This window comes from Lissotriton helveticus, chromosome 1_1, assembly GCF_964261635.1.
Source record: "Lissotriton helveticus chromosome 1_1, aLisHel1.1, whole genome shotgun sequence".
NCBI classification, from domain to species: domain Eukaryota; kingdom Metazoa; phylum Chordata; class Amphibia; order Caudata; family Salamandridae; genus Lissotriton; species Lissotriton helveticus.
In genome coordinates, this window is record NC_136057.1 from 447,598,970 (window position 1) to 447,623,698 (window position 24,729).

A 24,729-nucleotide genomic window follows, 5' to 3' on the forward strand; every position below is an offset into this window, starting at 1 on the left:
AAGATGAAGCATTTTAGAGATTAAAGACAGCCTTCGCCTCTGCACCCATTTTGAGACAACCTGATTTGTATCTACACTTTACAGTGGAAACCAAGTGCACGGTCGCTCATATGCATTCTGAGCTGTACTTTCTCAATGTGAGCATACGATCCAACCCCTGCATCCAACAAAGTATTTTTCATGCACTATCTCTGGAGCAGACAGAAACTACTGCATCTACAAGAGAAAACTCTCGGCACGGAAAGAGGCCTTTGCACACTGACGACATTTCCTTGAAGATTACTGTCAAAACAGACCATTCACCCTGTGTTTCATGTTTCTCCAGTTAAGGCTTCAATTGCTAACTTAAGAAGTACTCCAACTCCAGTCTTGATAAATCGTTCTACAAATATAAGGTAGAGGCCATTAAAGGAATCATGAATACTCCAAGGTCAGTCACCCAATTAGTAAAGACTTTTTGGAGTTAGTTCCCCTCAAAACCAGGTCCATCCCACTGTTCCAATCTGGGAAATTGTTTAGGGGTCACTGTCAGGGATCCTTTTGATCAGAGACATGGGAACAGACATACAATGAGCCAAGACTTTGGAGAACCTGGAAATGACAGTGAATACCCAAACTCTAGACCAATAATCTGGTGCTGGTTTATAGGTTTATTCACGTCCTGTTGTCAAGACACTTCTGAGGGAGCTGGTGTAGTAAGAGCCTAGCAAAAAAGGAGAACCTTCCTGGCAATGTGTTAGTTGTTGTGCCTCTCCATGTTGTAATAGTGTACATCCATTAATGCATCCCCGACATTGGCTGGTTTTTCCCTTTCATCTCCGTGTTATCCCAAAGTTTCCTTCCTCTTCCCTACGCTTTTCTGTATGGTTATCTGTGATACCTCTGACCATCCTCCTTCTTGTTTCCCCAGCTCTTGTTGGATCTGTTTTGTGGTGGCGTCCAGGGACCCGCTCCTGATAGCCTGGTTTGTAGAGGGTTCATCACAGCAACATTCTCCCCCAAAACCGGTAAGTCTGAGTCTTGGTTGTACTACTGCTTCATTCCACCCAAAAGTAGCTCATACACACTTGTGGTTTTACCGGTGTAGTGAATCCTCAAACTCCTACCAGCGAGACCTTCAGTACCACTCTTGGCCCAAGCAGATTCCAGTCTGAGAATAAACTCTGGTCCAGTGTTTCTCTCTCGTTCTCTCCCCCATCCACCCCTAAATTGGCAGGCAAATATTTCCTCATTTGTACTAGGCAAGAGCTTTCAGCCAGTCTGTGCACCAGGAACCAGACATTCCAGTGGGTTCACAAGTAGGCTCTTGAAGGAACCCACTTAGATCTTCCAGGACCTGAGATGGTGGCTGGTGCTGGTTCTACAACACCCCACTTATGCAAGGACATTCTGCCCTCCGTGGTGCCCATAATTGTAGAGAATGCCTCCTCCCTTGGTTGGGGAAGCCATTTCAAAGCCATGGAGATCAGAGGCCTGTGGTCTATTGCGAAGCAGAGTCTTCCCAGAAACCTGCTCAAACTTTGAGCAATGCGCTTGCCCTTAAAGTCAAACCTGCTGCCCTTCTCTATGAGCTCTCTTACACTTCTACTAAAGGTAGATCTCCCATAGAGAAGTTTGCTCAGTCTGGGTCCTCCTCCAGAGGATGCATCTCCTTTCTGTATGCTCTCATACAAGCTCTGAGCCCCAAGGCGACCCCGCGATTCAAACGCTGCTGGGATGCACTTTTAGATACCCCTTTGGTGGGCAAACAGTGGGAACATTTAAGCAGTTTTAGGGGAATTACTGAAACAAAAGAAGACAAAAGAGACATGTTTTCGAGGAACCAGACCTTGCCTACAATGTGGGCACTGTAACAACATCATGAGGGGTAATACAGTGACACACCCGATGAAAGGACACACTATTAAATTGCACGTAAACGCCACCTGTGATACAGCGAATGCCATATACATGTTGATATGTCCCTGTGGGAAAGTGTTTGTGGGGAAGACCACACGTAAGATAAAAATAAGACTCAATGAACACAAGTCTTATGCGCAAATTCGACACGCGGTGCTGTCTGTCTTTCCCTTGGGCACGGATATACCGGAGGCATCCCCGCTTGAAGATAGGATATTAGATGGGTACGTCCCTGACAGCACGATCTCGCTTATATATAAAAAGTTGATCAACTCTAGGACTGACCTATTGTGTCGCCTTCGTGAGGCATGGACTAGTGACGGGCTGGAACTTGATGACGAAGATTGGCAGGCTGTGATCTCTTCCCCTCGGGAAGTGGCGATCCCGGCGCGCCTCCGGTTTGTCCAGCTTAAAATTCTCCATAGGATATATGTGACCGGCCCCGTCTTGTACGCATGGGATTTTCTCGAGATGGACTGTGCAGACGTGGCTGTGGTTTCGTGGGAAAGTTTATCCATATCATTTGGGAGTGTCCTGTAGTGGTGCGATATTGGTCGCGTGTGCATGAAGTTATGAATGAGGTCACGGGTGTGCGGTCGATGCCCGAGGCGAGGAGATGTTTGCTGAACGTTTGGGAGCCGAATGATTATAGTGTGGCGCAGCTTCGATGGGTGACCTTAGGTAATATGATTGCCAAACGAGATATCGCACAGCTATGGGGTGCCCAGCGACCTCCGACAGTTCTGCTATGGAAACAGAATTTGGATTGGTGCATTATCAGGGAAAAAACAGTATATGTTTCTCGAGGTACGCCTCGCAAATGGGGGAAGATATGGTCTCAGTGGAATGTCTATCGTGGTGATATATGTGCTCCTCCCCTCCTGGATTTGGATACGGAACTGGTGTCTCCCCGGCCCAACGCTTACCCCACGACGAATTAGACATCTTGATTGCTTCTTGTCCCTCTGCCCCCCCCACTCATATGTTGTGTTTCTAAACTCGCTTTGTAGTGCACCTCCCACCACCCCGCACGATGCGACACTGTATTGTAAAGTAATGCCTTGTTTGTGGTTCTGTTTTTGTTTCTGTATTTTGTCATTTTATCTTTAATAAAAAGTTTAAATTTAAAAAATAAATAAAATAATGAACACAAGTCTAATATTAGGACTGGAAACGTTAAATCGACAGTGGCTATGCATTTCAAAGAAGAGAAACAACGTGTCTCAACTGCAATTTCTGATTTTGGAAACAATTTAAAAGACAGAAGGACGTGACAACAATCGTTTTCTCCTTCAAATGGAAAACAACTGGATGTACCTATTGAACTCGCACAAGCCATTCGGGCTCAATGATCGTACTGAATTCACGTGCTACCTTTAAAAACACATGATATCTTGAACAATCTAGACATTTTATTTGGAACACGATTAAAGCACCCAGGTGCTTAGCCTTGCCTACATTAATGGATGCACGGTCATCCTCCCAGTGTTTCATTATGCATGTTATCATTTATCTGTTGATATTATCTTAAAGGTTAGACACACTTCATTGATTTATTTTGAAAGCCAGCGTAATAATCTCCATAGTTTTTCAGTGACTTGAAACACAGAAAGCTTTATTGTTTACACAGTGAAGATTTGACACCCACTCAGTATCGAATAGCGTGAGTATAGCCACTCTCTCATTGGCCGGGATTCCGATCATGTGACCGGGATACGGGCCAATCAGAGCTAGTCATTTTACTTGAGTTTACACTGTTGTTGTGAAAAGTTACGCTATTGGCCAGACGTTTTGCTAATGCTGGCAACATTTGGAATGAGTAGATGAAGAGTGCAGAAGGCGTTTTTCGTCCGATGTGTAAGTCGATAATACTGTGACAATATTGTTTTTTTAAAATAACAAATACCAGACAAAGAGTTTCATTTAAAGCGCGCTGCTCGATTTCATCTTATTTATTAGTTATGCATTATTGAAGAATTCACGAACAGGAGCACATGTGAGTGCCTAGTAGGCATCATTTTTTGACATTCACGTTATGTAAGCACTTATGCACTGGGGGAATCACGCAGGGACACGATTTTGAACACATCATGGAAGTTAATCAATGTTTTATTTGCAAGGTTTTTGTAAACTGACTATTTTTTGTAAATTGATTATTTTATTGATGATTGACACAAGCATTACTATACCTTGTTTCAGCTGATTGTCCCTGATGAAGGTCAACAATGACCGAAATATATTGGACTAATGGATTGAAATTGATTACAATCTCAAAGAATATAATTGCGAATGAAATATGAACTTTTGAAAAACTTATGAATGAAATAAATTCATGGAAAGCCAAACATTGTTTTTTGGAGTCAGATTTGGAGGAACTCTGGGATAGCCAGAAGGATTAATGAGCTGTGCACCAGGGGATGCTCTCACGGCACTACATTGTAACATTCAAGCAGGGACATAGTGACATTTAATCGCTCGATGTACCTAAGGGAGGCACACTACAAAATCATGCATGACTGGTACTTGTATCCACAGAAACTGCATAAGATCTTCAGTGGCGGCTGGTGGCTGCAAAAAGTGGTGAGGTGGAAGTTTATAGACAGGATTGCACTACGCAATTTAGCAGAGTGAGCAACCTGATGCCTGATTTTATCAGGGAAACTGTGTTTGGGATGAGAGGGTGAACACACTTTTACACAACTCAATAGTTTTCTTTTATCGACCTAGAGGGGTGAAAGGTTGAGTGGAGATCATCAGCCATGTCAGAAGGCTTAGTTGATGCATTAGTCCAATGAGCCTTCAGACCCAGCTAAGAGACAAGAGGCCAGAGACTGACCAGATTTCATTCAAACCCTCACCAGTTTTACCAAAGTATGTTCATCACAATTTCTCATCAACTCACATTCATCCATCTACCCATACACTCTCATTCCCCCTCTGAGCCATATACTACAGACCCCCATTCTGCTGTTCACCCACTCACACTCGTTCACTGACTCAATAATACATTCTCATCTAACTACCCTTCCACTCATTCACCTAATTCACATTGCCATTCCCCCTCACTGTTAGATTTTCAGTTATTTAAATTGGTTATTGAAGACAGCAGGTTGAATTTCAGCTAACTCATGGTGTTTTAACAAACTTTCGTCTATCCACCTTATCATTCTCACAGTCATCCACCTAGTTACTCACTCAACTACTCACTTAAGATCAGTCCCCTACCTACCTACCCTCATCCAACAATTATTTTACTTTCTCCCACCTCACATCATTCACTTACTCACTCATATTTACCCATCCGCATCAAGCTTCCTATGGTCATTCAGCCAATTCATATAAACAGTCGTCACATTTACCTATCCACACAGTCAACCCCCACATTCAATTAATCACCCATTCACACTCTCATACACCATTGAGTAACGAGCAATTTCATTAATAAAAAGCTACACTAAGTGGCGTTGTTAGTGCTTGTTTTATTCTCTCTGCAGATTACATCTAGTAATTTCTACTGCCACAACATTAGGCACATTTGATCTGCAAGGGAGATAAAAGAACCATCTGTAGTTGTAACAGTAAGTAGCTTTGTATTGACCCCATTTGTGCTGCAGAGAAGACAACACAGCAGTTAGAAAGGAATAGATTTTGACTTTTTTCTCCAGCTTATTTGTGCAGTTTTTTTAAGGAGCTGCTGATCCGGTCATTTTACCTGAAAACTTAACGTTAACGCACACTCATCAGGACTTCTTTTTTACAGTTTTGAACTTTTATTTAGTAGGAGCTTGACCAAAAGGGGTTTTATGGCACTTCACATGAGCGCCAGTTATGTTACACAAGCACATTTGTGTTCGTTTTTTTAGGCAGGGTTGACTAATTGATTAGCTCTGAATCACAGAATGTTAATTAAGCTGACCCCAAGAACCTAACTAGGCTCCCCAGTTCCATAGTCTTTACACCACCCCTTTATTAATATTTCCAAAATGTACAGCTTTTTGTGTGGCGTGGAATAAAGATGAAAACCTGTTTCAAGCCGGATAAATTTCACTAAGCCAAGATGTCCAGAATGCAGATTTGGACATTTCTCACCTCAGACAAACCCGTTCTACTTAGTGAGTCGCTTCCTACCTGTATGATAATGTTTCCAGGGCCTTTCCTGCTTCATAAGTGAAACACTCCTCAACGTGCTGTGATTCTTGTACTGTCTGCCGGCTGTTCGTTCCGTTCCTTATGTGAAGCAGCTCCCACATTTATTTGCCTATGTTATTTGTGGTGTTCAGGCAGCTCGCAGTGCAGGATCGGATGAATTCTCAAATATGCAGCACTGCCCCTAAGTATGAAAGGCCATGTCCTGGGCTGGCTGTAAACTCAATAACTCAAGCCTAACTTGACGCCACAGACTGGCGAAATAGCTTTGTCTGTGGCGCCTATCACATGCTTCCTAACCCCAGCCTTTGGAGGGGAAGGGGGGCAAGCCACACCGACACCCATTTTGTGTGTGTAAAAGGCTGCTTTATTGAAACAGGTGCATATCACAATTTTATTAACACTGGCACTTTGGGGGGGGGAGGAGCCAAGCTCGCGATCGTAATGGTCGCTCTGTAGCTCGGCTCCGTCAGCCTTCCGGCCTGACTCGCAAATCCTGCCATATATCCTGCCTCGGGACGATGCACTCGAGCAGAGATTGAAACGCAACGTGTTGCTCTTACTCACCGTCTGACCTGGAGGCTCCTACGTGCCGCGACTCCGAAGTTGTGCCCCCTGAGGAACCAGGGCCTCCGCGGTGATGAAGCCGGGGCCTCGCCTATTGGACCCAGCCTGGCATTGTTGTACACGTCGGCCCCGGCCGAGAGCGTGAGCTGCTGGCGGGAGACCGTTGTGCGAACATTCCGGTGGTCCTGGTCCGGACTTGCCTTGGCGGCCGTGGACCTGGTGTGGGGCACGGTGCACCGAGGGCTGCTCGTGTGAAGGGGGCCCCCCTGCCGCGGCTCCAACCGTCCATCCTGGAGCCTCGCGCCCGGGATCTGCTCTTCGACCACGCCAAAGGTATTGCAGGCTGCAACCCGACTTTGGCGGCTCTCCTTTCTGCACCAAGGCTGCCATAGCGGGACCCCCTTGGTTTCTGTGGAGGTCCGCATCTGAGGCCCTAATCCGGGAGTCGTGGGAGGTGGTAACGAGCCTGAATCCACAAAATGGCGGCCATCAAGATAGACCGTGGATATCCTCCGGACGGCGGACCTGGACTACTGGACTGCACGGGGGCCTGGACATGTGTGCGCGAGCCTACAATCGGCGACGTTCTGGAAGCACTGCGGTCCTTGCATGCGGCCTTGACCCCCATTGCCTCTGGGGTATCGGTGCGGTCCGCCGGCATCTTAGAGGGCCGGTCTCTCACGGTCCCCTCTCGTCTCGGTGATGCTTCTGCCTCACCCCCCTCGGCCGCGCTGAGAACTACTGCCACTGGCCGTCGACAGGTATGCGAACGATTGGCTTCTGAACCTCCTGCGCCTCACTGTTTGGAGTTTGGGGGCCCGGATGTCGTTCTGGGGTCGGATCCTACTCGAGTGTCCGAGAAACATGATGGCTTGCTACATCTATTTGCCTTGATGAGGTCGTGTTACTGCTCTGCAGGGGAGCCCCCGCTTTCCCGAGCGGTGAGACTGAACTCCTGTCTTTTCCTGCCCCTGTTAACATTGTTGGGACACTTGCACTGTATACCCGGACTTTTGATCTTTTGCTTATGGATTGCCCTCCCTGGCCTACGTCTTCATCGGACTATTTTTTGTTCGTGTGATTGCCTTGCACCGAATTGTTCGCTTCTCGCTGTCGTATGGTGGGAGTTGCATGTAGCTAAGGAAGGCCTGGGGTGAGATACATTGCTTCCGGTGGATTGCTGGTATACATATCCATGGCGAGCTTTCCCGTGTGCATAGTGCGGTGGGTGACCCCCTTGTACGTTTTACGATGCTCGAGTTGTATCGCTTTCGTCTACACGTATTACGATTGACTGGTTGGGCGGAGGGCTGAGGCCGACCATTTTGTTTTTATTTCTTCACTCCTCCCTCACATCTTTTTTGTCTTCTTATTTTTCTTTTTGTCTCCTTATTCTTTTTCTCTTTCGTGTTTCCTACATTTCGGGTTCGGGATTAGGGCGACAGGCACGCTGCTGGGGGGGTAGGCCGTAGCCTTCTGCAGGGGTGCTGGGTGGGATGGGTGGGATGGGTTTTCTTTCCCGGTTTATTTTCCTTTGTTCTATGGCCCTTTTGTATCCCTTTATAGGAGAGCCGCGGCTGTCCCTGCCTCCCGTGGTATTATAGGGATGGGTTCTGGATTGCTGCTTCCCTCCTTTTGTGGCTATGCTGCGTTTCAGTGCCGACTCCCATCCCTTCCTTGTTGCTAATACTCCTGCTCTTTCTGTGTCCTTACTACGGGATGCTTGTTTCGGCGCGGCGCTCTTCTCTTTCAGTCTGTATTTTTTTTTTCCCCTTTTCTTTCCCCTCCCCTTCTCTTTCTCTCTCTCCCTAGGGTTAGTATGACGGGTTGGCTTTAGTGATGTTAGTGTTCCGGTTCCATCGTCCTATCTCTGCTGTGCTATTGGGTGGTAGAGGTGCACACGATGAGTCTACTTGTATGTTGATTTGAATTAACCGCATCTGCTTTCGTACTGATGTAGACTGTAGTGATAATTTTCCGCATTGCTGCCCCTTTAGTTTTCTTATGGCCAATAGTTTGCTCTGGAAACCTGGATTCATTTATACTGTATCTGAGCCTGTTATACTCCTTATTGTAATATTATAAAAATTAACCTTCCTTCTTCCTGTTTGTGGGCCGTCCAGATTCTCCCCCCCCTTCCTTTTTCGAATTGTATTGACTGCATATTATCCTTATTGTATCTGTATATTTTTCTTCTGTATTTTTTGGATTGCTCTATTGTATCGTGGCCGGCCGGTCTGGTTGTAGGCCCAGATTTGTATTTCCTTTTTGTACAAATAAAGGTTTACAAAAAAAAACACAAAAAAAACAAAAAAAAACACTGGCACTTTGTCTTACAAAACTAAAACCTCTCTATACATAAAATACCTGACCCCTTGTCCTACCCACCCTTACGATCCCCACATCATAAAACCCCCACCCTGCAACATACAATAAATAACTTTCCATAACAATAATATTACACAATCTTACAACATAGCATTTATAAATCCTAACCTCCCATGACCTAAAATCCTACCTGCCTTTATGCAACTGTAACTAACGACCCTCTAATATAAACTTCCTGCCTGTTTAACATTTCCCTGCTCCTGTTCACAAACTCCCCAAACTTAACAAGAAACTACAAAACTCCAGCCAAACTTGGCCAACATTCAAACAACCCCGCCACCCAGGAAAAGGCAGGAGGGTAGGCGGACGCACCGCCTCCTCGTTTTCCTGCCCCCTGCCTCCTAGCCCATGACTCCCTGTCCCCCCGATGCCCCTGCCTGGACCCCTACCCCCCGGAGGACCCTCCAGAAAAGTCCCCATTCAGTCTCTACGCACGCCCAACAACCTGGCCAGTACTTCCCTCAACTCTAACAAATACAAGTCCATGCCTAGCCTAGACAAATGGACCCCATTACCCCTGAAAAACTCTGGCGTGTTGTACCTGATGTCTCTATGCTGAATCCTGGCAAAGCCCAACTGGCGGAAAAAATGTACCATCTCTACATTTACCTTCCTCCTGGCCTAGTCCACAGCCCCTGGGTTCACTGCACCCCGCCAAACCCTACGCGGCACAAACTCCGTCCACACTACTGCGCACCCCGACCACTGCCGCTTGATCACTTCCAAATCGCACTTCCTGCACCTCATCAGTGCCAAGCCCGTCTCCTTAACCATATAATTTTCACCTAGGTGAATAACCAGTACGTCGGGGGACCTACCAGCCACCAACATCTTATTCAACACTTGCAAAAGTTCTTTCCAAAGCATTCCCCCTTTCCCTTTCCAACAAACACTGAACAGTTCATTATTAAAGGCAAGGTTCTCCCTGAAATAGCTGGTGTGGGCCTGGGCCTGGGCCCCCTTCACAAAAGAATGACCCACGATCCAGATGGACATTTCCCTGGCGAGAGGACCCATCACCGAACCTGAAACGAGAAACATGAATGAACACAGGGAAAACACATAACCGCGCTACAACGGGCCGGGAGCGCTGCGCACATAATGCCGGTAACAGTCTGATGACCACCTGCCCAGTTTCATAATGTCCCCCCGCCCCAACCCCGATTGTTCGCTTCTGATGCTGCTCCAATCCTGAAGGAATGAGTCCCAAAACGTTTACCATCCACCCCAAGTTGGGCCAAAGCCTTCCTCAAGACAGCCAGGAGCTGCTACCCCTTTGCCACCCGTCCATCAGAATGCCTGAAAACTAATCCCGACGTGTCTGAGGCCAAAGACCTCCATCTCGTACCCCCCTATACGGGCAGGTCAAGCCTGAGTCGGCCACCTGTAAAGAGACCCATCATCCCCGCCCCTCTGATCCGTTTTTGATTTCCTCAGCCACAAGCAAACCTTGTTCCCCTGGAGGGAAACCTCGGTCCATAATAAGCCCTCCCCCCATTTGGAACCCAACAACTCCAAAACCCGAAAAGCTCTAAAAAACATCCACGACATCAATGTGGAAAAAACAGGCAAATCTCTGAGTCATCCCTGCATACCCTTGGCAACGTCTGCAACACCCTCTCCTGAAGGTCCCATGACAGGGGACTCCTGACCCGAGCCACCCGACCACATTCACGGGCCCACCTTTCCAACATTTGCTACCCTATTTCCCCCGCAGACGGCGCGTAGCCCCACAAAAGCTTTCCCATGAATGCTCTCCCTGCCAAAATACCCGCAATAGTCACCCTCGTGAGCCAGGATAAACTGCATGACGTCTTCCTGCCGACTCGCCAGTGAAACCCGTCGCCTTGCACCTGAGCCTAAGAACTCTGCCCATGCCGTTGTGTATGCCACCTTTGTCGATCGCGCCAGCAAACCTAGAACCAGCTGCAACATCCTGTGTTGCCTACGTACTACAAATTCTGCGGCATGCTGGTCGGGGTCCTGTTCACGTCCTTGGCTAGCCCACAGAATCTCTTCCACTGTGAACAAGACAAAGCATCTGCTATGTCATTGTCCACCCCTGGCACATGCACTGCGCGAAAGGCAATATCATGCAGCAAACAGCCCAGCACAAACACTCTTAGCAGCTTCAAAACTTGCGCATCCCTCGCAGACTGCCAATTCACAATGTCCACCACTACCATGTTGTTTATTCTGAACGTCACCCGTCTGTGAGCCAGAAAGTCCCCCCACAGCGAGATCGCAACCACCAGTGAGAAAACCTCCAGGAAAGCTATGCTTTGTCCCCCTCCCGCCCACTCAGGGGGCCACTGTTCAGCTCACCACGTTCCATGCCAGTATAGTCAAAATCCCTCGCTACCTGCAGCGTCTGAAAAGATTTGCACATCCCAGACCATGTCATCATCCCGCATCATTGGTACACTGTTGAAGTTCTGTAAGAAGAACTGCCACATACTCAGGTCCTCCCTCACCCCTGCTGACAGTCGCACGTGATGATGCGGAGGTTTCCATTTTGCCAGCCCCCTGCCCAGTCACCTACAAAAAGTCCTCCCTACTCTTACCACCCTACATGCAATGTTCAGGTGACCCAATAGCACCTGTATGTCCGTCACTGTAACTTTGTGTCTTGCCAACATAGCTGCCAGCAGCCCGAACATTTGTCGCTTTTTGTGTGCCGGTAGGTGTGCCTCCATCGCCTACGAGTCCAATTCAATTTCTAGAAACGACAGTGCCATACAAGGCCCCACCATCTTTTCCTGCGCCAGTGGCACGTTCAACTCCCCCATGATCTCTTGGAACCTGTCCAGCGCACCCTGGCAGCCCGCGGACCCTGGGGTGCCCACAAAGAAAAAGTCATCCAGGTAGTCCGTTACTCCTTGGTGACCCGCCCGTTCCGTGAACAACCATTGCAAGAACGTACTGAAACATTTGGACAGTGCGCAAGACATGGAGCAGCCCATCGGCAGTGCTTTGTCCACGTACCAGCCCAGTAGGTGCCAATCGTCTGGGTATACTGGAAGCAGCCGGAAAGCCGACTTAATGTCGCACTTTGCCATCATCGCCGTTGCGCCTGCGTTCACTATGAGTGACATGGCTGTGTCAACTGATGAATATGACACCGTGGTCTCCTGCTCATCAATGAAATCATTTACCGAGCCACCTTCGGGCCACGACAGATGCTGTATGCGACGAAACTGACCCTTCTCCTTTTTTGGCACCACTCCAATGGGTGACAAGATCAAATTTTTTAGAGGTCAATCCTCAAAGGGTCCGACCATGCGGCCCTTACTCACGTCCTTGTTCAATTTTTCCTGCACCACCTCGGGGTGCTCCTTTGCCGACTTCAAATTGTCCACCCAACGTTCCGCCATACCCAAGTCTAAACCCCTCTAGAAACCCCACCCATAATCGTTCTGCAACCTTCGCGTCTGGATATCCCCGCAGAGCTGCTACCAACTTGTCCCCTCTAACCAGTGTACGAACCCTTCGGCCCAGGCCCCTTGGTCCCTCGCCCCACGCGGGCTGTTGTTGATTCCCTGACCTAAACCCCCTGGCCTGTCCCTGCTGGTTCCCTTGCTGCTGGCCTTGACCTCCCAGCATTTAACCAAGGCATGCCCACTCTTTCCACAACCTGAGCATTCGTACCGGAACCTGCAATATTCCCGTGTGCACAATCCTTTATTATAATCCCAACAGGTCCCTTTGGACCCCGACTGTCCCCTCCCTGCTCCCTCCCGTCCCTCCTCAGGTGGGGCGGACCTGAAAGGGCAGATATACTATGGGTAGCCCGCTTGCTGTGAAAATGTTCTTTCCTGACCCAGCTAGCCCCATCGTATGCTGCCACAGGTCCGAGTCCAGCTCACCCCACTTCGCTTCAGGGTTCCATGCCATGCGAGCCCGAAACTCTTTATCATATTGTGCCCATGCATATCCCCCCAGTAATCTGGGCCTTTCCAATCACGTCCATGTATTTAAACATGTCCACCGACCTCTTGGGGAAATGTTCGCAATACATGCTGGGATAAATAAGGAAAGCCGCCGGCAGTTCTCTATTGTAAGAGGCACCTTCACCTTTTCTGTAGCTCATATTCCTCTGATTTCGACCCTTCTTTCGCTTTAACTTCCATGTCAAGGAGCTTCAGTATCTCCACATACTCTCCCTTCCAGATACATTCCTTGGTGGCCAACATTAAATGGGCCCCCGACGGTTTTGTGACACCCATATTTGGTAATCGTTTTATCCTCAACTCCTCACTTTCCAATTTTAACCCTGACTCCCCAGTCATCTCGTCTCCTGTCCCTGCCTTGTACACCACGGGCCCCTTAGTCTCAGTGTCCACCGGCCCCTTACCTGGGCCATCCTTCTCTTTGGACCCCGTCTCCTTGGCCGCGGGCCGCTTACCTGGGCCATCTTTCCCTCTGGAAGCCTTACCTGCGTCCTCCAGTGCCCCCTTTTCTGTTTCTTCTGTCCCCACCCCAACATCCATCACGTACGTACCTTTCCGTAACCTACCCCCCATGTCCCCACCCCTACTAATACCATAAAAGTGGTTGCACCACCCGCCCGTTTACCTGGAGCCAGAAAAGTCGCTTGCCGCTCGCCGTTCTCCTGTCTTTCCCCTGGGGGGGAGGGGGGGGGGACCTGTCCTCCCAGTGCGATGTCCGACCCGTGGGCTCCACCTGGCGCTGTGACACCTGCAAAATACTACACACAGGCCCCCCTCCTTCCCCTTCTCTCAACTCTCCTTCCTCCATGCTATCCTCATCATACACTAAATCCTCATCTTTAGAGCAACCAGCCCTCACTGCCGGCGGCGACGACTGCACCCTCTTAACAACATTTAAATCAACATTCACGTCGTTCCTCCTCCAACGGTGCTCCCCGGGCCGTAGCGGCCCCATGGGTGTTGGGACCCGTTAGTCCGCTCCGCTGTGGGCCTACTTCTGCTAGCTTCGACGGGAACCCCCGCCGGTACTGGGCACGCCGCCCATGGCTCAGCCCTCCCTTCTCCTTGGCGCCAGTGGGGCGTTCCCAGCCCTGCCAAGTCTGGTGCCCCACGTCGCTTCGCCTCCTGCAAAAGAAACATAAGGTCTGGTGTGCTGAGCCCTACTCTCTTCCCCCACCTGTCCCACTCCGCCTCAACTCTATGCCCAAAGTGCTAGCAGCCCACGCCTTACCTACCACGCTAAGGTTTACCCCTTCCCCCTTCCTCCCTGTCCCCCTCCTCCTCGCTCCAAACCAACCCTCCTGCCCCAGCACCCCCCTCTCCCAGGGATTCCCCGTCCTCCCCCAACCCAACCTTACTGCTTCCCTCTCACCCTCGCCCTTCGCCCTACCCCCATACCACCAAGCCATGGGGCCATGGGGAAGGGGAAACAACCCACCTCCGGCTCCCCGCCAACCTACCCTCTCCTTGGGCGTCCTTGACCCCCTCTACCCAAGAATCAAGGACATCCAACCCCTTCCAGTCCCTCTCACTGCCATCCGATTCCAACAACACTGGGGACATGTCCACCACACCTGCGCGCAAGGCCCCGCTCCCCCGGCCCTCTCAAACTGCTGTGACCTGCCTCCTTCCTGGCCGGCCCGGAATGACCCGCCGCCGCCTCCTGTTCCAGGCCCTCTGCGGTCCTCCCATTCCACAGCTCAATACCCTGCCTGGGCCCCGGGGCCTCAGCCTCCGGACTCATACGTCCCCCCATTTCCGGCCCCTGCCCACCCCACCACAGGAGGCCTGTCGCGGGAAGTCCGCCTTTCTGCTCATATCAGGGGCTGCTCTCTTCCCTCGCGGGCGGCCCCTGTCTTCTTGCGTGTGTACCGGGGAGGGGCTCACCTCTCTCCCCCTCCGTGCCGCATGTCTGTCTCCTGAAGGCTCAGCCACGAGGGCCCACTCTCTCTCTCATGCAACCTGGAGCGGTTGGATCTCAGTAGCTGCACTGGCGGGGAGACGTTAGACACGCTCCCCCACCGGGCCTTCTTCCCATTCGCAACCCAAGCCTCCTCCTCCCCCGCGGCCCCCTGCTCCTCCGGACACACCCCCAGGGTTGCGCTCCTGGCATCTGCGTGGCCCTGAACGCTCACCTTTTTCTTTGCCGGTTTGCGGGGTGGCGAACAGGCCACCACGGCGGCCGCCACGCCCGCTGACTCGCGCTTCAGCGGGAGTGACCCGACCGATGGCCCGGGCAGTAGGAGGTCCATGCTGCCAGCCTTGCTAAGGAGGCAGATGGCCTCTAGCACCCTGGGGTCCTCGCCCGCCATATTCTCTCCAAAAAAGCTGACAACGCAACAAACAGTAAACCCTGCCTCCACTACTACTAACTACCCCCTAGAAACCTACAAGCCTCTAGACAAAAACCTAACTATGCAGCGCTCCCAGCTACCAGGCCACCAAACCTAAAATGGTGGCTGGGAAAGCGTGCAAACGCCTTAAGTAAATTGGACTACTCTCTAAGATTGGGCTACAATTGGGCTACTCCCAATGTAGCCCAAAGGCCACAAAATGGCAGCGCTTGGCTGGCCCAACCCCCTCCCAATCTGCCCGGGCTCAGACCTCGCGGTGCTCGGCTGAGCCCCAAGCCCCCCCTTCACATCTCGTCACGGGGTGAGGTGTGGTCTGTGAACCTTGCTGGCTCCACCTCACCTAGTGGCGAGATACTGAAGGGTGAGGTAGCTGGTATTGAGTGGCATTCAAACTCGTATAGCCCCAGCTTGAAAGCTAACCGCCCCAGGCTGTTTTAAACGGACGCTCCAAAAGAAGGTGGAGAAACTACGGCGACGTCACGGCGCTTTAAGGAAACACCCGGGCTGTGTGGGGGTAAGCCCTCCTAGTGCTGAATCGTGCACATTCTCACGGAGGGGCATCCAGGCATGCCTCGCAATTTCGCAAAATTACCTATTAATATGACATTTGCTACTTTGAATTGTATTTATTTACTTAGCCTTGTTTACAAGGAGGTATGAAAGGAAAGGGGGCGCAGCCCCTACGCCCTAATACAAGAACCGCCCCTGAAGATCTTCCCTAACACCTTGGATAGATGCTGGAGGGGGTGTGGTCTATTGGGCAACTTTCTTCATATCTGGTGGGACTGCCCCTCCATACAGCCTTTTTGGACAGAGAACTTGTCCCAAATTAAGCTCATGTTAGGGTACCCAATTCCCCAGTCCTTTGAACACACCTTATATGGGGTGTGAGACACAACCTTGAAACGTCAGACACAGAGTGATAGGTCCGTCATGTGGCTCTGCTTGGGGGCAGCTAAAATGGCAGTAGCTGCCGCATGGAAAAAGAAAGAGGCACCATCTATAACCCAAGGGCATGCGTTGGCTCTGGAGCGCACAGGCGACATTGTAGAAGACACCAGCTAAGGATTCGAATATATATGGTCCCTGCTGGTGAGCTACTTGTCGGAAGGGCTTCCACTGATGGCGTGCGCCCCACGGCTGAGGGCTCTTAATCTGTTCCGTATTTAAAACCACAGCATCACAAGAGGCAGTTGGCTCCTGGGAAGAGGCCGTGTCTTGTGCTCGGGACAGGTGTCCATCCCTTATGCTCATCTTATTATTATTTGCACCATGACATCCCGGTTCTGTTTGTTAGCTTTAGTTTTGTTAAGTTTCCTTTATATGTCCCTCTTTTCAGAGGTTGGATTGACGAAAGGTCGCTAAACACCAAATGCAACATGTTACGACTGTAATTTTCATTAGGTTCTTTCATGCCACAGAACTTGTAAACAAGCTGTAACCTTTATGTGATTTCTGTAACTCTGGGCATAGCTTGTCACCTGTTGCGTATGCATTGAATTTCTTTATCCATCTAAAAACTCAACAAACAGAATTTGAAATAAAGGTAGATCTCCTTTCTCAGGGGGAGGGGCAGGTTTTTTATCCTAGTCTACAGAGCTTCTACTTTCATGTGGATGAGTGGGGCAATCTGAGTGCTATTTGTTTGCCCCCAAAGGTTGTGGATATTATAGTAGTTGTGCCCCGCATCACCACCAAATCTCTTTTGGTCAGTGGTCTCATTTTGTTTCTTGGTGTGGTGAGGAGAGGGTAGGCCTGTTCAAGCCAAATTTTTCTGATATATTGTACTTTGTTCCTTCGTCATCCCAACAAGTTTTTGCTTTGGACATAATTAGTGACTATTTATCAGGCCTATCAGATTTTCTTTGTTTGCCGGATCAGCCTTCAGACACTGCTTGTAATGACTTCCTGAAAGGGGTTGTCTTGCATGTTTCCTCCTTCACCTTTTGATATGCCAGACCTGAATCTAGTGGGTTTACCATCTGCGCCCAGTCCCAGTTGTTCCTTAAGACTTTGTACACTGGTTTCTTTATTGCCACCTCCCCAGTTTGTCTATACACCCACCTTTTACTTCATTAATCCCAGATACGTTGGTGCTTCAGACAAGGGCTTTATTCCTTCCAAAGGTGGTTTCTCCATTCCCTGTTTTCGAATCAATCAACTTGCCATCGTTCCGTCCGTCTCTACATCCTAACAGAGAGGAAGAGGGTCTACATTTTCTGGATCCTCAGGGAGCTCTCACTTTCTACAGAAGCAGGACTTGAGAATATTGCCTTAATCATCAGCTCTTCCTTGGCTATGTTGGTTTCAAAAGGAGCAAGGTGAGCCCGAAGTGCACAATGTCCTGCTGGATGTTCCCCTGCATCAAGATTTGCTACAGCATTATTATTTGCGCATTTGTAAAGTGCAACACTTATCCCCTAGGGGATGTCACATCTCTAGGTTGCTACCCATCCTGTCCATTGAGTGAACTCATCTAAGATCAGACCTATAGAGAAATACATTAGCCTGGAAAAAGCCAGGTTTCTAATTTCTTTCTGAATCTAATGTGATTGTCAATGAGACAGCTATCCAGAGATAAAGAAATTCACTGGGCAGCTGCCAAATAAGAAAAAGATTGTCCTTCTGTTCTAACTTTCCTTATGTGTTTAGGTTTTGTGAGAGCTAAATTACGAGATCTCAAGCCAAGAGTAGGAATATAAAAAATGTCTCTGTCCTGCAAGATCTCAGGTCTCGAAATATAAAGGGTTTTATGCACGTGGCTTAAAAATTTGAAATTGGCTCATTTGCGCTTAGGTAGACAATGTAAGAATGTCACGCATGCCAAAGCAGAACTAATTTTGTCCATGTTACAGGTTAGCTTGGTGAAGAATTCGTCATTACCTCATTTGTATTTTTTATTGTTTTTTATATAAATTGTTGTCAATGCAATGTATTTTGATTATGTATATATATTTTTAATGTAAAACTTTTATTCATATGTACATGATAATTATTAAAACATTAAGAATTTTTTTTTAAAAAGACACCATCTTGCAGTTCCACATCATTTCAGTAGTCTGGGTCTCAACACATTGTAAATCTAGGTTGCGTGCCTGGGTGTTATTTTTAATGGACAGGTTAGCTTGGTGGCAGCGTTTTGGATCACCTGAAATCTCGTGAACAGGTAATCCGCCATGCCTACGAAGAGGGCATTGCCATAGTCCAGTCCAGTTATGAGAACCTGGACTATTGTTTTACACCAACTATCGGAATCCATTTGAACAGTCATCTCAAAAGCTTGAGTATGCCAAAGTATTAGCCACAGGTAGTCCTGACATGTCTTTCTTGCATGGAAAGACAATCATTGGTAATGACCCTCACATTTTTAGCCAATTTCTTGGGGATGGGCATACCCCCAGTGATGCCGGCCACCAGGCGCATCCCTAATCAGATGCGCCCCGCCGAATAGCAGGATCCCCGTTTTTTCTGCATTTAATTTGACAGTGATTTGTCATCTCGCCTGCTACTTCAGTGAGGCACTCACGTAATTTGCCTCTGGTCTTGTCGTGTTTCTCCCCCAGTGAACAAATCAACTAGATGTCATTTGCAAGGGAGGCAACCTTAAAGCCCCATATTCTAACAATCTTTGCTAGTGGAGAAACATAGATAATAAATAGGGTGGGGTCGAACAAGGACTATGGGACTCAACAATTGGATGTAAGGGGCGAGATCTACAGGTGCGCAGCTGTACTCTCTGAATTCAGTTTGTTATAAAAGAGATCAACCACCGAAGGGCATGTGAATGAAGGCCAATCTCGTGAAGTTTGCTAATCAGCAAATTGTGGGAGACAGTACCGAAAGCTGTAGACACGTCAATTAGGATCAGGGCCGCGGCCTTGCCCTGATCAGCTACTAAACTGTTTCCATCCAATACTGCTAGCAGCTTGGACTCCGTCCTGTTATTTGCACAAAAGCCAGTCAGAGAGGTATCCAGTAGCTGGTTATTTTCAAAAATGTAGTCAACAGGCTATTCGTCAATTTTTCTACACTTTTTGACATGAAGGATAGGTGCGATATAGGCCAATTATTGGAAAGAATGGACACATCCATACCGGGTGTTTTTTGTCAGGGGTAATAATACTGCTTCCTTCCAAATCTCTGGGTATGTTGCCTCTACAAGAGATTTATTAGAAAGGTTAGTAAAATGGGAATTGAATATGTTGCCTGAGTGTAGATAAAATGGGGGCAGGGGTCAAAAGGAGAGCAGGATTTGACTTTCATCATCAGTTGTAGTATCTGAGTTTCTGAAAATTGTTCAAAGGCTCTTCACATTTTAGCACTCAGGGTACATTGTGACCTTGAGATAGTGCCTCTATTTTCATTGGGTCAAGGGACCATTAGCCCATAAATATCTCCCAGGTTCCCTTAGACTCATGTACTCTCACTCCTGTCACCACTCTAGTTTTGAGAAGCCCCCACATCACTCATCTAATGGAGTCTACGGATCAAAAAATCTCCTATAAAGAGCCAGAGGCCCATCTAGCATTGCAGCGCCGGCGGACGAGGAGCACCCTATGATGAAGCATGTCACCCTCCCGGGTGGGTGAGGGCATTATGATCTGACCACTCGAATCCCCTGTGATCCTCTTGGTCGGTCCTTTGATTCCATCTAGATAAGGGCTTAATTTTTCCCTCGAGAAGAACTACTCCAGTGGAAGTGTTTAGTAAGATGTAACATGCTAATATCATTCTCTAGTTGCCTACATGGTTCATCCTCACATTTATTAAAATACCAGTTAAATAATGAGATAGTGTTCACGTTTTATGCTATACTCCGCTAGGTGGGTGAAAAGATTACTGGTACAAAGAGAGTCCTGACCAGGAGGTCTGTAAAGAACCATTCCTCCAAGTAACTTTTGTTTACTATAAGCAAGCTGAAAAGCTAAAATCTCACAGTCCTTTGACATAGACTTACATTCATCTGAACAAGTTAGGGCGTCTTTAAATATAATGGCTATGCCCCACCACGGGTGTTCATCTCTATCACAGTTTAATATTTTACAGCTTACTGGTGTAGCTTCTGAGATTTCAGGTAAAGGAGATGCCTTAAGCCAGGTTGAAATGCAGGCAGTTTAGTGTTCTATCTGTTCCTGTCTTTAGCATACCCACGCAACACACACTGACTAGCCCACTATCCAATTTAGAGTGCAAACAAGAGCAAGCATTGTCATAGTCAATAGGTCTTGCCTTGGGGACCTTATAAGTGTTTAGTCATGCAACGGTTGATGATGTTGCACCAAGGATATTGTGCTGCATAACTAAATACTTATAAGGTCCCAAAAGCGATACCTATTGGCTATGCCAATGCTTGTTTCTTCATTCTCACAACTAGGAGCACCTTCACATGTGTGATTTCAGGATGTGTTTAATACTAAACCCTCTGGTGTTTGATTTAATAGATGTTCATGCTCCTCCAGGTATAAGAATCTAGGCCACATTGGGATGCACTACAAATGACTTGTCTCTTAGTTCATTTATGACATTGGTGGCGGGGGAAGGAATATTTTAAATTCTTGTTTAAAAATATCCCTCTTAAAAATATCTCTTAATACAGCAGTAAAATTTGATGTAATATGGCAAAACACTTCTGTGTGTTAAGGAAATACACTATTTTGCCTTTTGAAGGGACGTTATCATATTTTTACACGATGTTTTTTGCATGATTTACATGCCAATATGTTCAAGGCTTGGATCGTGCATGGACTCTTAAAGTGACACCAGACCATTGGGCTATCTCTGGCTCGCCTCTCATCGTTCATTTGCTGTCTCACTCACGTCTAGTGCAGCAGGCGCCGATCACTCAGTGGCACTGTTCATAAGGTGCAGGGTGTCCTGTTGACAGTGTGCACAACACACTCATGAGGTACAACTCACAGAGTTCCAGGAGAAAGGATCACTTAGGTGGAGAGGTTTCAAAATATTAAGTGCTGAAGATCAGCGTGTGCTTCTGTCACTCAGTAGTTGAAACCGGCCATAGGGTGCAGAGAGAATGTATATTGAAAACTGTGTGGACACCAATCAACCCCAGGGCATTCACAAGGTGTAAAGTAGGCAAATTACAGGGAGGTGGGTACGTCACTCAGTTAAATCCAGAGGGGGATAGGAAGGAGTGATCACGTAGTTTTATTTATTAATTTATTATAGCACTTTTGTCCAAAGCGCTGCATGTAATTTAATTTAAAAGCACTAGCAATCAATAACTGGTTACACGATTGTCCAATTCCAATGCATGAACATTCAGTGAAGTTTTGAATGGAACAAAGTTAGTTGTCTTCTCGATATGGACCTGAAGCAGAAAAAACAAACAAAAACAGAAAGGAGCAAAGAGGGGTTTGAAACACTTAGAAGATAAAATTTCAAGCAGGGGTATAAAAAACAATAGAACATAAGTGAAGTGGAGTAAGTAAGTAAACATATTTAAAAGCAAGGCACAACACGTGAAATCTAAACTGAAGAAGGGGCGGGGGCTGGAGCTTGACAAGGGAGGGCGAGGGTGAGACAGGCAGGGGAGCGAGAGTAGAGAAATGTCAACAAGCATGCACGGCCACGCTAATTGGAAACAGATGGCCCCCTGCGCTCCACTGCTCGCTCCCGCAAGATGGACGCCACTACAAGCACGAGTGTTTGAAAACTGAAGACCGATTCCAAAGGTCATCTCCCAGGGTCCCTGATCTCGTTCGGGAATAGACGGACACAGACAAACTTGCTTTAAGTGCACCTTAGACACGCCAGAGGCACACCCACTGCGTGGCTGTGCAGCACCCTCATATTTCCAGCCCATGCACATGAGGACTAGACTGCAAACTTCACATCACGGCGGTTGGAAGATTAACGTTCTGAGTCTGGTGTGGTTTCCCCCTACCATTACCCTAAACGATGACACAGATTAAAATAACTTCAAAGAAATGCCTCCCGTACAATTCTCCTTTAGGTCAAAGTAAAAAGATAATAATTCCAAAACATTTCACATTAGATCAAATGTTGAATCCCCAAAAACGGGGTGATTAAAAGGAGCAGCAACTACAGGAGTGCAAGGTGAGCAAATAAATATGTGCAAAATTAGAAGAATCAATTCAATCAAAAGGTCCACTGCAATAGAAATCTATGAGATTTTAGTAGTGTGTAGCAACACTACTGAGTCAGACGTGCTGCACCCTCGTATTTATGGCCCGTGCACATGAGGGCTAGACTACTAACTTCACAAAATGGCGTTCAGGAGCTTAGCCTTCCGAGTCTGGTGTGGTTCCCCCTACCAATACACCAAACGATTACCCTGAATAAAATGACTTTCACCATTACCAAGAAGGAGCTTCCTGAAGGCATCAAGGCCGATTCTACCAGGACTATTGCGGCTTCTCTAAAGTTGTCCAGGGAAGTTTCCTGTTTTAGACATCTGTCAAGCTGTGACATGAGCTTTGGTCCACACCATCCCTAGGCACAACTGCCTTGCCTCAGAAGTCCGCAGGGACAGCCATTGTGCCAGATCAGTGTTGAAAACTGTTCTTAGTTTGATCAAATCCTCAGACCTTTATTCTTGGCATTGCTGATGGGGAATAGAGAGGTGAAGAAACTTCAAACAGAAGTGTCTATTAGAATAAATCATTACTTATCTGCAATTCAGATCTTTCTGTGGGATACTCTCCCTGCAGATTCCTCACAGAACCACCACCTCCCCTTTCTGAAGAGTAGACCTGTGATTTAATAAGGTTTCTAAACTGCATTACTGCTAATATTCTCAGTCTTGTCTCTACCTCTAAGAGAGTGGGAAAAAGAATGGATAAGGACATCAGTGTATTGGGTGGCTTCATATATGTCTCTGTGGCATCATGACCAGGGACGGACTGGAGACCAGTCAACAAAGCTATGGCCACTGCTACTAGTACAGGAGAACTATTTCAATGTTTACGCATGCAGACTGCTGCCTCAAAAGGATTTAAGAGGAGAAAAATCTGAAGGTGGATAGAGTTTCCTCAGAAAGACTGTTACCAAAGCTAACATCAAGTGTCTGTCCAAAATGGACTACACGTTAGTGGGCCCACATCAAATTTTGGCCCCTGTGGACTGCAAACACTTCTATTGACCAGTCGTGCTGAAAGAATTTTCAGAGTGGGGTTGCTGCCATCAATGTTGCATCACTGAAGTTGTATGGGTTGTGAAAAATTCAAGCGTCACAATAAGAACAAGTGTAGGAAATGAGCAAAGCCTTTCAGCAGGGGAGTGGTAAGGGTGTGGTATGTAGCTGGAGGGACATTAAAGAGCACAATGTAAACAACTGTGTGCTACCACATCAGGATGTAGTAATATATCTATGACAATCAGCACATTTCCCATTGAAATGACCTTTAAATTTGCACAGACATGTAGTTTTACTGATAAAATTATATTACTCACAAATGATTATCTGTGGAAATCGGATTTCACAAATATTTTCCATTTGTGCCTCTCCAAGGAAAGTGTCTTGATTTGATCTGATGGCTTCAAAATCTATGTTTCCATCAAACTAAAAAATGGCTTTGTTTGTGCTTTCCTAGCTGCAGATGAATTTTGAATATTTTTTATCGTTCATTTACAAGTATTTAAATGTCGTTGTGTGTTTAAAAAAAGATGACCTCCTAGAGCCGTTCTATTAATGCTCCCGGTACCACGGCAAGATGAGTCAGAGAAAGAAACCACCGGTCTACACTTTAAAAGAATGAGCAGCAATTTGACAGAGCACATCATCTGAGATTTGACCTGTGGTCTTTGAACGCACAGAAGATAAAAAACAAAATGTAAACTAAAGGCATCTTTATTGCTTATTCGTCTTCTGAACTCCAGGATAATTATTTTGGGGGTGCTGCAGCAACCCCGCAACCCTAATTTCCACCACCTATCTATCAGGCCAGCAAACATTAGACCTTCGCGCCACCTGCCTGATTGTAAATACAAAATACAATTACTTGTATGCCTGCTCTGACGCGCTTGGTGTAACACATACTTAACACCAAAGCAATGGAGCCATAATTGTGTGTATTGTTTATACAACAGGCATCAAAAATCTATACTCTTGCTTTGATTGAAGTGACTCGTGTCCAGACCCTTGGCACGTCACAAACCCTCCACAAAGCTCCCGCGACTGCAGATTCAGACACAGCTGAAGCGCCATGTGCATTTACAGACAAGGTGAGCTCATGAGGTCCTTATAGCCTCTTGGATCACCGCCGAGCGCTCGGTGGCTCCCAGCATCCTTTGCAGCGGGCAGAAACACGGCGTTCACAGAGGCAGAAGGGCACACCGGCGCTTTCACCAGTGTCCTGTTTCTTATGAACATTTGTGTTATTAGCTCTCACTGCCGCTCACGCAGCAGAAAAGGAAAGTGAACGAAACTCAGTGTAAAGCTTCTC